Raw genomic sequence first — 12,901 nt, 5'->3', positions numbered from 1 at the left:
ATATGATAAAAGGCTAATACGCAAATTGGCCAAGCAGCAGAATGACAGGTCTATGTCACACCCTGACCACCAGGGGGAAGAGGCTCAATGCAGGAGCTGCCCCCTGGTGGTCAGTGGGCTCCCAAGAAGCCTGGCTCATGGCAGCCCTATGAATGACCAACTGCCAGCTTAGGCCAGCTCCTGAGCTGTCAGTCAGACATCCCCAGGTTCTTCTGGACTGTGAGAGGGAGGGCGGGCTCAGGCTGGGCTGAGGGGACACCCCCCCACCAGTGTCAAGTTTCATGCACCAAGTCCTCTAGTGTTTTAAAGAATGTAGTGACACAACAGGGTCAAAGAAAAGGAAAGTTGTGCATTTGGGAATATAGCTAGAACTTTTTAAAGATATCCCAGCCCAGCCTGGCCAGTGTGGCTCAGTGGTTGAGCATTGACCTATGAACCAGTAGGTCACAGTTCGATTCCCCATCAGGGCATAGGCCCCCGGTTACAGACTCCATCCCCAGTAGGGGGCGTGCAGGAGGCAGCCAATCAATGATTCTCTCTCATCATTGATGTTTCTATCTCTCTCTCTCTCTCTCTCTGAAATCAATAAAAGTATATTTTTAAAAAATAATAAAAATAAACAAAGATGTCCCAGCCTATAAAGGTTCCCAAACATTTTCCCAGAAAATTTCTATTCTCATTCCCTTAACAAGCATGTTTTTTAGGCACAATGAAAGCAGAGAGCCTTCCTCAGTCATGTGGGTTAAGCTTCCTTCCGGCTCTTCATGCGCAGGCTCAGTCCTGCAGAAACACTGTCAGCGAGTGGGTATCCATGAGACAGCCTAGAAGCAGCTCATCATTTCTAACGGGATTTCTATAGGGAACAGCCGATCTGCAGCAGCACAGCCTGTGTTCAGAAAGAGTCTACCTGAGCCAATGGCATCAGTGAGGCCGGACCGTAGATGTGACAGCTGAGGAGGGTGGCTGGAAGGGGTCTAGAGACGTCTAGAACGCTCCCACCTCAGGGGGACTACAGGTCAGGACTGTGAAGAGTGAAAAATGATGATGGTTTAGAGAAGAGAAAGTCAGAGCCAAGTGGCAGAGGGTCTGAAACATAGATGATGACACGTTTGGATCTGGTCTCCTAAAGAAACAAACCTCAGGCTTGTTTGTGCGTCTCACTGACTGCGTGACGCTCCGGGAAGCGGTCCTCTGACCCTGAGGCGGAGTCCAGAGGTAGAGAGGTGGGCGACTCAGGCCCTGGCAGGAAGGGGAACGTGCTGGAAGCAGGCAGCACAGATGAGGAAAAATTAAGTTGCACCTGCATCAAATCCAGGAGGCAGTAGGATTAAAAAAAAGAAAAGAAAAAAAAAGAAAAAGAATAGCCCAGCCAGCATGGCGCAGTGGTTGAGCATCAACCTATGAACTAGGAGGTCACGGTTCAATTCCCAGTCAGGGCGCATGCCTGAGTTATGGGCAGCCAATTGATGATTCTCTCTCATTATTGATGTTTCTCTCTCTCTCTCTCTCTCTCTCTCTCTCTCTCTCTCTCTTTCTCTCTCTCTCTCTCTTAAATATATTTTATTGATTTTGTACAGAGAGGAAGGGAGAGAGATACAGAGTTAGAAACATTGATGAGAGAGAGTCATCGATCAGCTGCCTCTTGCTCACCCCCTACTGGGGATGTGCCCACAACCAAGGTACGTGCCCTTGACTGGAATCGAACTCGGGACTCTTCAGTCCCCAAGCCGACGCTCTATCCATTGAGCCAAACCGGTTTCGTCTCTCTCTCTCTCTCTCTCCCTCCCTCTCCCTCTCCCTCTCCTTCCCTCTCTTAAATCAGTAAAAATTGAAAGAAAGAACATAAAACAGTTACTCCAAAGCTGTAAGACTACAGTATCTCAAAGCTAAATATTATGGACAAGAGTGAGAAATCCGAGGCAGTGAAGACAAAGACAGAATCCATTTACTACTGAGTGTTGGGAGGAAACCGTAGCAGAGGTTTCCCTGGGATCAGAGGGAAGGAGGTCAGGCTGGAGTGCCGGGGAACTTGCCCTTCCTCCACATTGGGCAGAAGGCCCGAAAAGCTGGGTGTTTCAAAAAGGTACTTGTCTGAGGACCTCGGAGCTCGGGAGGCCCACCGAATGAAACCTTGGGCACAAAATGGCAGGAATTCCTCAGCCCACGGATGCTTTCCCATCCTGGGGGACCTGCATCCATCTACGTTTACCTTGTCATGTAACACGCCACCTGCTTGCAAAGACGCCGCCTACTCCGACCCGCACCAGGAGGGCTGCCAGCTGTCTGCGGAGCCAGAGCCCAGCTCGGAGGAAGGAAGCCAGCGAGGGAGCAGAAACCGGGACCTGAGGTTCCCACACCCAATCTTTTAGACAGAAACTCTGCTCCTTAGTCTGGGCAGAGAAGCAGAGCTCACAGTGCCCAACCCTGAAATGTGCAGAAACACAACCCCCGTCCCATGCTTTCCCCCCCGAAGACGCCGTTATCATTTCAAAGGTTATCATCCTTGTTATTTTTTATTTTTAAAAAGATATTTTTTATTGATTTCAGAGAGGAAGGAAGAGGGAGAGAGAGATAGAAACCTCCACGATGGGAGAGATTCATGGATGGGCTGCCTCTTGCAAGTCCCTCACTGGGGATCGAGCCCACAGGCCGGGCATGTGCCCTTGACGGGAATCGAACCTGGGACCTTTCAGTTCTCGGGCTGACGCTCCATCCGCTGAGCCAAACCAGCTAGGGCTGTCATTTTTCTATTTTTTGATGTGCGCAACAAGTGGATTCCAATATTTCCATTTTAAATGTTCCCTGCTCCTCAATCCTGATTTCTAGCACTAACGCGGCTGTCACCACACACCCACATGCACCGGGCCCTTAAAGCGATGCTCTAACCATTAAGCCAACCATTCTTCTGATGGCAGCACTGTCTCCCGCTCCCGCTAACTGTTGCCCAATGTCCTAAACCGAACATTTCCCCTACTGGGTTTCCCCCTACTTATTCCAGTCGCAGCTGTACTGTAATAAGTACTACTTACAGATTACCAATGGCGAGAGAGCACGTTGCAAGTATTATCTCATTTAATCCTCAAAACAAGTCCTTGAGGCTGGTCATTCTGGGATCCTCATTGAACACAAGAGGAAACCCAGGCCCAGAGAGGTCAAGAAACCTGCCCACGGTCACACAGCGAGGACACAGCGGGGCTTAGGTTCATACGCACCAAGTCTAACGCCACAGCCTCCCCTCAGCTTACCGAGGGCACCACACCAGGTTCCTGTTTCCCCGACATCCCTGGTGAAACCGGCCCACCAGGAAAGTGGGATGGTAACGCGAGTTTCATAATCGCAAAAGAATTTATTAAGTTACGTATAATTCAGATAACCCCTAAGAGGCAAAGAAAACTTGAGAAACCAACTAGATATAATCCAAAGGTACATGAAATACATAACTCGTACATTCCTTAAGAGATTTACTGAAGAGCAACTAAACTAAACCAAACCAATCTAGCTTGGGTATAAGAGGGAGACGCCAGCAGTTACAAGGAGATAAGGGCTGAGTCAGACTGAAACCCTTTCTAAATTTAGGAGCAAAAGGGCATCCCGGAAACCACAGAGCAATTAGAGCAGAGGGGCACATGCCCACTGAATGACAGTGGCTTAGGAGGGAATGAAATACGAGGCAATAATCCAGCACGTTTGAAACAACTGCTGAGACTTTTTCGCTCTTTTCCAGGATCCAGTTTAATGAAACAGAAGCCGATTCTGCAGAATATAAATTACAACGGCTTTTGCCAGAAAACCCAAGTCTAGACATAGCCTGTCTTCTAACATCCCCTTGTTCTCCAAACCCTATTAAAGAGTCTTATAAAGAGTCTGATTCGCCCTGGCCAGTTTGGCTCAGTGGATAGAGCGCCGGCCTGCGGACTGAAGGGCCCCAGGTTCGATTCCCATCAAGGGAATGTATCTTGGTTGAGGGCACATCCCCAGTGAGGAGTGTGCAGGAGGCAGCTGATCGATGATTCTCTATCCCTCTTCCTTCCTCTTTGTAAAAAATCAATAAAATATATATATATATTTTAAAAAGAGTCTAAGTCTTCTGCCCACATAACACTAAGGGGAAACACTTCCCCACACCCAGAAGAAGGACTAAACAGATTGGAGAACTGGAACTGGGCAAAACGTTGAAATACAGAATAGTTTATTTTTATTTATTTATTTATTTATTTTTAATATATTTTATTGATTTTTGTACAGAGTGGAAGGGAGAGAGATAGAGAGTTCGAAACATCAATGAGAGAGAGTCATCGATCAGCTGCCTCTTGCACACCCCCTACTGGGGATATGCCCGCAACCAAGGTACATGCCCTTGACCAGAATCGAACCCGGGGCCCTTCAGTCCCCAAGCCGATGCTCTATCCATTGAGCCAAACTGGTCCCGGCAAAATACAGAATAGTTTAGAATACATACCAGTACTTTCACTTACGCACTAAAAGGTCATATTCTGTATCACTGCACAGTAAGCCATCCCACCGCAGTGGCTAAAACACAGAGCTGTTCCTCTCGGTGAGTCTGGGGGTGGCGATCTAGGCAGTTCTCCCGATCTCACCTGGCACCACTCATGTGACTGAGTCACCACCTGGCTCAGAGGGGGCTGGGGTGGCCACGGCGGGTCTGGATGGCCTCACGCACACACAGGGGGCATCTGGCTGCCGGCTGCCTCGCTCTTCCTCCACGCTGGCACCCATCCTCCGGGAGGCAAGCCCCCTTCTCGGCGTGGTGACCCCAGTGCAAGATCGCTTAGGACCAGGCTTCAGAATCCACAGAACACCGCATTGGTCAAAGCAAATGAAGAGGCCAGCCCAGACTCAGGAAGGAGAGCACAGATGCCATCTCTTAAGGGAGGAGCAGCAGTGGCCCTTTAAAAGAAGGCGGGGACGTCAGAATGTCAGAGTTCCTAATAAATCTGGAAGGTTAGTGGGAAAACATTTCACAAAGGATCTTTATTATATAAAATGTCAAAAGGCAGAGAGAGGGGGGGGGGAGAGAGAATATGGAAAAAATAATTATGCTCCCAAATCAGAAATTTCAAAATCAGCGGGGACCTTATCATCATCTGGTCGAATCTCCAGCCGGTTTGGAAATTCCATTTACAATAGCCTATTGGACCATTTCCAATAACATTACAAAGGCAGGGAAACTCTGCATCTGAGCAGTACTGATTGCTATCCTGTTTTTCTCCTTAAACTAACTCCAAATCTGGCCTGTCTAAAAAAAACCTTCTGCCTCTAGTCCTTTTGCACCTTCTGGAACTAAATGTGATGGTTTAGACTAGGGGTGTCGAACTCAGTCAGAGAAGGGGTCAAAATCTAAAATCCAGCCTAAATCGCGGGCCGAATGGTTTACTGAACAGTCATAAACTGTCATTGTGATGGAAACGCAGCGGAGTGCAGTGATGACAGCGCGGTGCGGGCCACATTGCAAGGCCTGGCGGGACGGATTTGGCCCGCGGGCCTTGTGTTTGACACATGTGGTTTAGACACTGGAGTCAGAATGCCAAAGTCTGAGCCCTCAGCTTTGCTACTTTCTCTCTGTGTGCCCTAGTCAAGTCGAATAACCTCTCTGTGCCTCAATTTCCTCATCTGTAAAAAGGGAAAATAGCAACTCTCAGCTCGCTGCTATGAGAATTAATGAGTTTACGAAATAACAGAACAGTGCCTTGGGCGTAGTAAGCTATGAAATGCTTATTCTTGCTTTAAATGTTATCACTTTTTTACTAAAAAGGCTTAATAATACTCCCTCAAATATTGGAAGACAATCAATGCCACCCTCTCCATCCCAAGCCCTCTTCCAGGACAAATATCCATGAGTTCCTTCAACCACTTTTCCATGACTTGGTTCCCAGACCCTTTGCCATTCTGTCAGCTGCCCCTTTATCATACAGGCACTAAGAGCTGAACCTCGAACTCCAGATGAGGCAGAAATGAGAGGAGGGTAAGACCTCAGTTCTCTTTTTTTCAGAAACGATATTTCACATAACATCGCAGACTAACTTCTTTAACAAATTGTCAATGAGCTAGCTCTTACTGAGCATCAAGAACTGTGCTCTTTGTGAAGATGAGACATAAAAATCCCATCTGAGTTACCCCCAAATATGGCTCCCCAGAGACTTCCATGTACAGATCCCCGGGAGCTGTAAATAGATTACCCTACACTGCAAAGGGACTTGCAGATGCGATGAAGGTAAAGATCTTGAGATGGCCGAAACAGGTCTGGCTCAGTGGTTAGAGCGTCGGCCTGTGGACTGAAAGGTCCCAGGTTCGATTCCAGTCAAGGGCATGTACTTTGGTAGAGGGTGTGCAGGAGGCAGCTGATCGATGTTTCTCTCTCATCAATGTTTCTAACTCTCTCTCCCTCTCCCTTCCTCCCTGTAAAAAAAAAAAAAAAAAAAAAAAAAAGTCAAAATATATATATATATAAAAAAAAAGATCTTGAGATGGGGACATAGGTCCAGGACAGCCACACAGCAGGGAGGAAGGAGGGTCAGAAGCAGAGGAGATGTGATGATGGGAGCAGAGGTCAGAGGGATGGGCTCTGAGGATGGAGGAGGGGCCCAGGAACAAAAGGGTGGAGAAGGCACCAGAAAGCAACAAGCAAACAGATTCTCCCCAGAAGGAATGCCGCCTGCAGAGCCCCTTGGACTTCTGACCTCCAGAGGAGTAAGATACCTTTGTGTTGTTGTCAGCCACTTGTGTTGAGTCTGCGGTCATTTGTTAGGAAGCAATGGGAAAGGTTCTATATGAAACACCAGACTGTTTTAATCCAGTTGTCATAAAGTTAAATTGCAAGAAAAACACACCTGAAAACAAAATTTTGTATTTAGTTTTTACCTTAGTTTTTTTTTTTTTTTTTTTGCATTTACGTCACACCGATATTAATCTTCACACTCTAAGTCTTTTTATATGAACTGCCCTTAAGCCAGATGTGTGTTGTGAGAGACTGGCAATAAGGAGCCCGTTTTATAAATTCCTAACTCAGAAAAGCTACTGATGTGGTATTGCACTCTTTCCTCTGGAAATTCTCATCTATTATATTTTAAACCTTTTTCATCACCAACAATCACTCCCCAGATTAGGGGCCTCTGAGTGAACCAAATATTTCATAATATTTTAAGTAAAGTTTGTATTAAAATATACTTAAAGAAAAACAAAACAAAACACGTAATGGTTTTGAAAAGTGGACTCACTCCAGGAATTACAGCTCAGATAAAAAAGTAAATGCCTCAGAGGCCCCTTCTGTCCTTTCCTTTAAGTCCTGGCCACTAGCCTGACATCTGTCACCCTAGTTTACTTAATTTTGCCCATTTTTGAACTTCACACGCATAGAAACACATAGAACTTCTCTGTTGTGTCCATCTTCTTTTTACTCAGCTTGGTGTTTGTGAAGTTCATCCACGTTGCGTGTAAGGCAATGATTTCTTTGCTCTCATTGCTGTAGCGCAGTGGTCGGCAAACTCATTAGTCAACAGAGCCAAATATCAATAATAGTACGATTGAAATTTCTTTTGAGAGCCGAAAACCGACTTCTGCGCATGGGCCACGAAGTTTCAATCGCAATGTATTTTGTGGAAGAGCCAAGACTCAAGGGGCCACATGTGGCTCTCGAGCCGCAGTTTACTGACCACCGCTGTAGCATATTCCATAGTGTAAACAATCTTTATGCCTCTACCCATTCCACTATTGATGGACATGTGCGTTGATCCAACGTAGGGCCATGATGACTAGCTCCGCTCTGCTTATTTTTGCGTGACTTTTGGTGCCCACACATATACACCTTACAGTTGAGTGTTTATCTAAGAATGGGGTGGCTGGGTCAGGGATGCGTATGCCCAGCTTCAGTAAGTGACAGCACAATCAATTTCCAAAACAGTTATACTCATTTTCCTGCCCATCAGCAAGGAGAGTTCCAGTCTGTCTATATCCTAAGCAGTCCTCGGCCTTGACAGTCTCTTTCATTCTTTCATTTTAGCCACTCTGGTGAGTGCATACTGATATCCCATTGTAGTTTCCACTAGCATTTCCCTCATTCCTGGTGAGGTTAACCACCTTTTCATGTTTCTTGGGAATTTAGAGGTCCTCTTTTCTGAAACGACTTGCCATCTTTCTCTCTGGCTGCCCGCCCATCCTTTTCATGATGCAGAAGTAGTTCCTACGTTCTGGGTCTAAGTTCTTCATTGGAAATATGCATTGCATTCTGTAGCCAGCCTCCCCACTGTCTTTGTGGAGTCTTTAGATGAACATAAGCTCTTACCAATATTTACCTTCATATTGTGCTTTATTTGTGTCCTATCCAATAAGCCTTTGACTGTCCCTTTATGAAATATCATAAAGATATTTCTCTTTGCTTTCCCCCAGAAGCTTTGCTGACTTAGCACCCACGTTTAGCTGTCTGATAACCTTAACTTTTGTACATGGAATGAGGTGGGTGATCAGGATTCATTTTGTCCATATGGACATCCCCTTGGCCCAGCATCGTTTGCGGAAAAGGCTGTCCTTTCGCCACTGCGCTGTAGTGCCACCTGTCATATGTGTAAGCCTGTTTATGGAGTCTCTACTCAGTCCCACCATCTGTCTAGCATGGTGCCCATACCATGCTTATTGACCTAGTGGCTTAAGTCATTCAACTTTGATCTTTTCTTAGATTGTCCAGAATTTCCAAATAAATGTTGAATTTGGCTCATCATTGCCTCTTTCTGAAAAGAAGAAGAAGAAGGAGGAGGAAGACGAGGAGAAGGAGGAAGAAGAGGAGGAAGAAGAAGAAAAGGAAGGAAGGGCCGAAACCGGTTTGCTCAATGGATAGAGCATCAGTCTGCGGACTGAAGGGTCCCAGGTTCAATTCTGGTCAAGGGCGTATACATTGGTTGCAGGCGCATCCCTGGTGGAGGGTGTGCAAGAGGCAGCTGATCGGTGTTTCTCTCTCATTGATGTTTCTAACTCTCTATCCCTCTCCCTTCCTCTCTGTAAAAAATCAATAAAATATATTAAAAAAAAAAAAAGGAAGAAAGGAAAGAAGGAAAGAAGGAAGGAAGGAAAGAAGGAAGGAAAGAAGGAAGGAAGGAAGGGAGGAAGGAAGGAAGGAAGGAAGGAAGGAAGGAAGGCAGGCAGGCGGGAAGGAAGGAAGGAAGGAAGGAAACAAAAAACTGCTGGGATCTTGATTGGGACCGTACTGAATCTATAGATTTAATGTATGGAGCAATGAAATACCCTCCATGATTTTGTATCTTTTTTTTTAAAAAAATATATTTTATTGATTTTTGTACAGAGAGGAAGGGAGAGAGATACAGAGTTAGAAACATCTATGAGAGAGAGTCATCGATCAGCTGCCTCTTGCACATCCCCTACTGGGGATATGCCTGCAACCAAGGCACATGCCCTTGACCGGAATCGAACTCGGGACCCTTCAGTCCCCAAGCCGATGCTCTATCCATTGAGCCAAACCGATCTTGGCTGATTTTGTATCTTTAAATTCATTGTTTTAGCTTGCAGGGAATTTTTATCATGAATGGGTGCTGAATTTTAGCAAAAAACTTTTCTCCTTTATTCTGTGTATGTGGTTAAAGTACATTTACTGGTTTTCTACTGTTCATTTACATTCCTGGAATAAATCTCACTTGGTCATGATTTGATACCCTTTTTTGATACCTTTCTGGACTTCATTTACCAATGCATCATTCTAAGACTTGAGCATCTCTTTTGTGAGAGTCTGACCTATAATTTTCTTGTGCTGTCCTTATCAAGCTTTGTAACAAGGTTATGCTGGCCTCATAAAAGCAGCCAGGGGGTGTTCCCTTGTTATCACTTTCCTTTTTTAAGTTTGCAATATTTCACAAGTGAAGCCATCTGGGCCTGAACTTTTGCTATGGAAAGGTTTTTAACTACAAATTTAATTTCTTGAATAGACACAGAACTATTCAGTCATTCTAATACTTGTGGCTTAGGTGAGGCATTTTATTCAAAAAGCAACTAAGGCACATGCCCCCGACGGAATGGAACCTGGGACTCCCGAGTCTACAGGCCGACGCTCTATCCACTGAGCCAAACCAGTCAGGGCTCTGTGGAATATATATATATATATATTTTTTTAAAAAATATATTTTATTGATTTTTTACAGAGAGGAAGGGAGAGAGATAGAGAGCCAAAAACGTCGATGAGAGAGAAACATCGACCAGCCACCTCCATGCCCTTGACCGGAATCGAACCTGGGACCTTTCAGTCCGCAGACCGACGCTCTAGCACTGAGCCAAACCAGTCCGGGCTCTGTGAATATTTTTAATGCCTTTTGAAAATTGGCTTCCCCAGGCTCCAAAGAGGTCCAGGGCACACAACAAGAGGCAAAGAGGCCCTAAAAGAAGTCAAGAACTTCATCCAAGCCAGGGAAACCCGATGCAACAATTCAGGAGCACTCTCCCTGGCCCGGCCCTGCGCTGGGACCACGAGACACGCAGGTAAGGCCCACCCTGGCTAGTTCCTGGTGTCGCCTGCAGAGTTCCCAGCAACATCTCACCACCCGCTAACGTGACTGCTCTCTCCAGAGACTCGGCCTTGACCCTAAGCTAGTCTATGCATCCTTCTTCCCCAGGAGGAACAGAGAAAACAGTAGGCAGCACGGGCTCTCATCCAAAAAGAGGAGTACTCCCAACATTTACCCGTCTGTGGCTTTGGCATCTCCTCTAAGCCTTCCTTTATCCTCCTGTAAAAAAAAAAAAAAAAAAAAAAGGACAACACTACCCATCCTCCCGTCACCAGAAGGTTTAAAAATAATGACTTTCAAGCATCTGACCAGCACACCGCCCCTGTCCATATGAGTTGACTCTTTCAGGTCAAGACTGACTGTCCTTACCCAACACTTAAACACAGCCAGAGGCTGCCGCAGAGAAAGGAGGGAGGAAAAGTGTAGGAAAGACAGAACATAAAGAATGGAAAAAAGGGGGAGGAAAAAAAATCATACTTAGTCTTCAAATGCCAGTATAAAAAGCACCTCCTCCTCCGAGAAGCCGTCCCTCGGAGCTCCTTGGGTTCCCACAGCACTTACAACCCAGAGGCGAACGCCTAGCTCTGCGAATGAACGAACGAACGAATGAATGAATGAATGCACGAATGATGCAAAACAGAAAGTAAACGAGACTCGCCCCCTGCAATGACCTGACCCAAGGGCCATGCACCAAGGACGCAGCCCATGTCTCCACCCCAGTGCCGCCCTGAGTGCCCCTCGCGCCCGCGCTGGTGGGGGCTGCCGGGAGGGGGCCCTTGGCACAGAGACCAGTGCCATCGAAAGGCTGGATTTAGAAGAAAACCGGGACTCTGAGAGTAGACAGCAAAACACATCTCTAACTTTGGGGGGGTCACTGGAGTCCGGGGACCCGCGTCCGCAGTTCCCTGCAGCGGGGCGCCAAACGCGGGGTGTGCGAGGCGAGGCCCCCCCCACACAAGGCGAGGGGCCCCCAAGGAGCTGGGCGCACGGCCGCAGCCCCCGCCCGCGCCTTTGTCCCCGCGGCGGGACCGGCGCGTCCCCCATCAGGCGCGCGTGCATTTCTTTTTTTTTTTCCAACCGAATCACTGAAGCCAAAAAAATAAAAATAAAAAAGTCACCTAAGACGTCCCGGGACCCGCTGCGGCCCCCAGCTACCCACCTCCGGGCTGTCCCGGGCGGCGGCGGCGGCGGCGGGCCCGCGCGCCCGAGTCCCCAGCACCGGTCTCCGTGCTTCCGAGTCCGGCGGCGGCGGCGGGGCTCCGGGAAGCCGCCCTCCCCGCGCGGCCGTTGGCGGAGCCGCCCCCGCGCGCGCCCGCCGCGCGTCCCCGCCTCGTGCCCGCCGCGTGCCCGCGCGCCCCCCACGCCCGGCGGCCCGGCCTGCAGGCGGGCCGCGCTCCGGGGCCGCGGCGAGGAGGCCGCGCTCCCTCCCGGAGGGGACCCGCCTCTCCGCCCGGCGTGGGGTCCTCCGCGGGCTCCGGGGGGGAGGGGAGGCCCCCGAGCCTCACTCTCACCTGGGCTCTGGCCCGGGTCCCGTGCGGAACCCCGCGCGGGCCTCTCTCCCACCCCCGTTTGTGTTTGTTCATTGCAGGCCTGGGGGTTGGGGAGCGGGAGTTCCCCTGAAAACTGGAGGTGAACGCTACATCCCACCCCAGCGGTGCCCACCTACGGTGTTTGTAGGCAAAAGGAGGCAGCTGGGTGGCGTGGAAAGAAGGCGCGCTGTGCAGCCCTGGGTGCTCCCCACGCTGGCTCTGGGACCTTGGCCCCCGCGGCCGCCCTGGCCTCAGGAAAGCAGACATCAGCTCCCCTGCTCTCCTCCGGAGTTAGAGCATGCACTTGGGCTGTAAAGCAGCTCACAAAGATGACCGCCGCTGCAAAACGGGTACCGGCGATTTCGAATGGGTTTCTGCCAGAGTGGAGGTCTGAAGCTGCCTCAGTGGGATGTAACTGGCAAAGGGACTTGAAGCCACGTATTGTCAGATGCCTCCAATGCCACTCCCGCCAGAGTTCCACAGACTTACCTGAGCGGGAGAATGACCTGGGGCTCTTGGTAAAACCACAGGCATCTGGATCTCTCTTCAAACCAACGAAATCAGACTCCCCAGGGGAGGGGTGTGTCTCAATGTCATATCTGGCCTGCGGTTGCAGATTTCTCTGGGAAACCAGACTATAAACTCTGAGAATTGGAACTATCTTTTCTTTTAAAAAATATATATATATTTTTTTTATTGATTTTTTACAGAGAGGAAGAGAGAAGGATAGAGAGTTAGAAACATCAATGAGAGGGCCTCTTGCACACCCCCTACTGGGGATGTGCCCTCAACCAACATACATGCCCTTCACCGGAATCCAACCTGGGACCTTTCAGTCCGCAGACCGACGCT

At 48.4% G+C, this 12,901-nt stretch overlaps 1 protein-coding gene across 7 annotated transcripts in view; it reads right to left on the bottom strand.

Moving 5' to 3' along the window:
- HHAT (hedgehog acyltransferase) overlaps nucleotides 1–11,793 on the bottom strand; it is a 180,569-nt gene extending 168,776 nt beyond the window's left edge. For 5 of the 7 annotated variants that reach the window (XM_036442637.2, XM_036442641.2, XM_036442640.2 and 2 more), the window contains exon 1: nucleotides 11,680–11,793. The gene's annotated coding sequence lies outside the window, so the exon portion shown is untranslated. Of the gene's footprint in view, nucleotides 1–10,997; nucleotides 11,102–11,638 lie in introns of those variants that run through there. The other 2 variants (XM_045583104.1, XM_045583105.1) reach the window with 2 other exon arrangements.
- Between the last annotated feature and the right edge of the window lie 1,108 nt (nucleotides 11,794–12,901).

The sequence above is a fragment of the Pipistrellus kuhlii genome, unplaced genomic scaffold (genome assembly GCF_014108245.1).
Source record: "Pipistrellus kuhlii isolate mPipKuh1 unplaced genomic scaffold, mPipKuh1.p scaffold_m20_p_18, whole genome shotgun sequence".
Lineage (NCBI taxonomy): Eukaryota > Metazoa > Chordata > Mammalia > Chiroptera > Vespertilionidae > Pipistrellus > Pipistrellus kuhlii.
The sequence above is the reverse complement of the archived record's forward strand: the minus strand, read 5'-3'. Positions and strand labels throughout refer to the sequence as shown.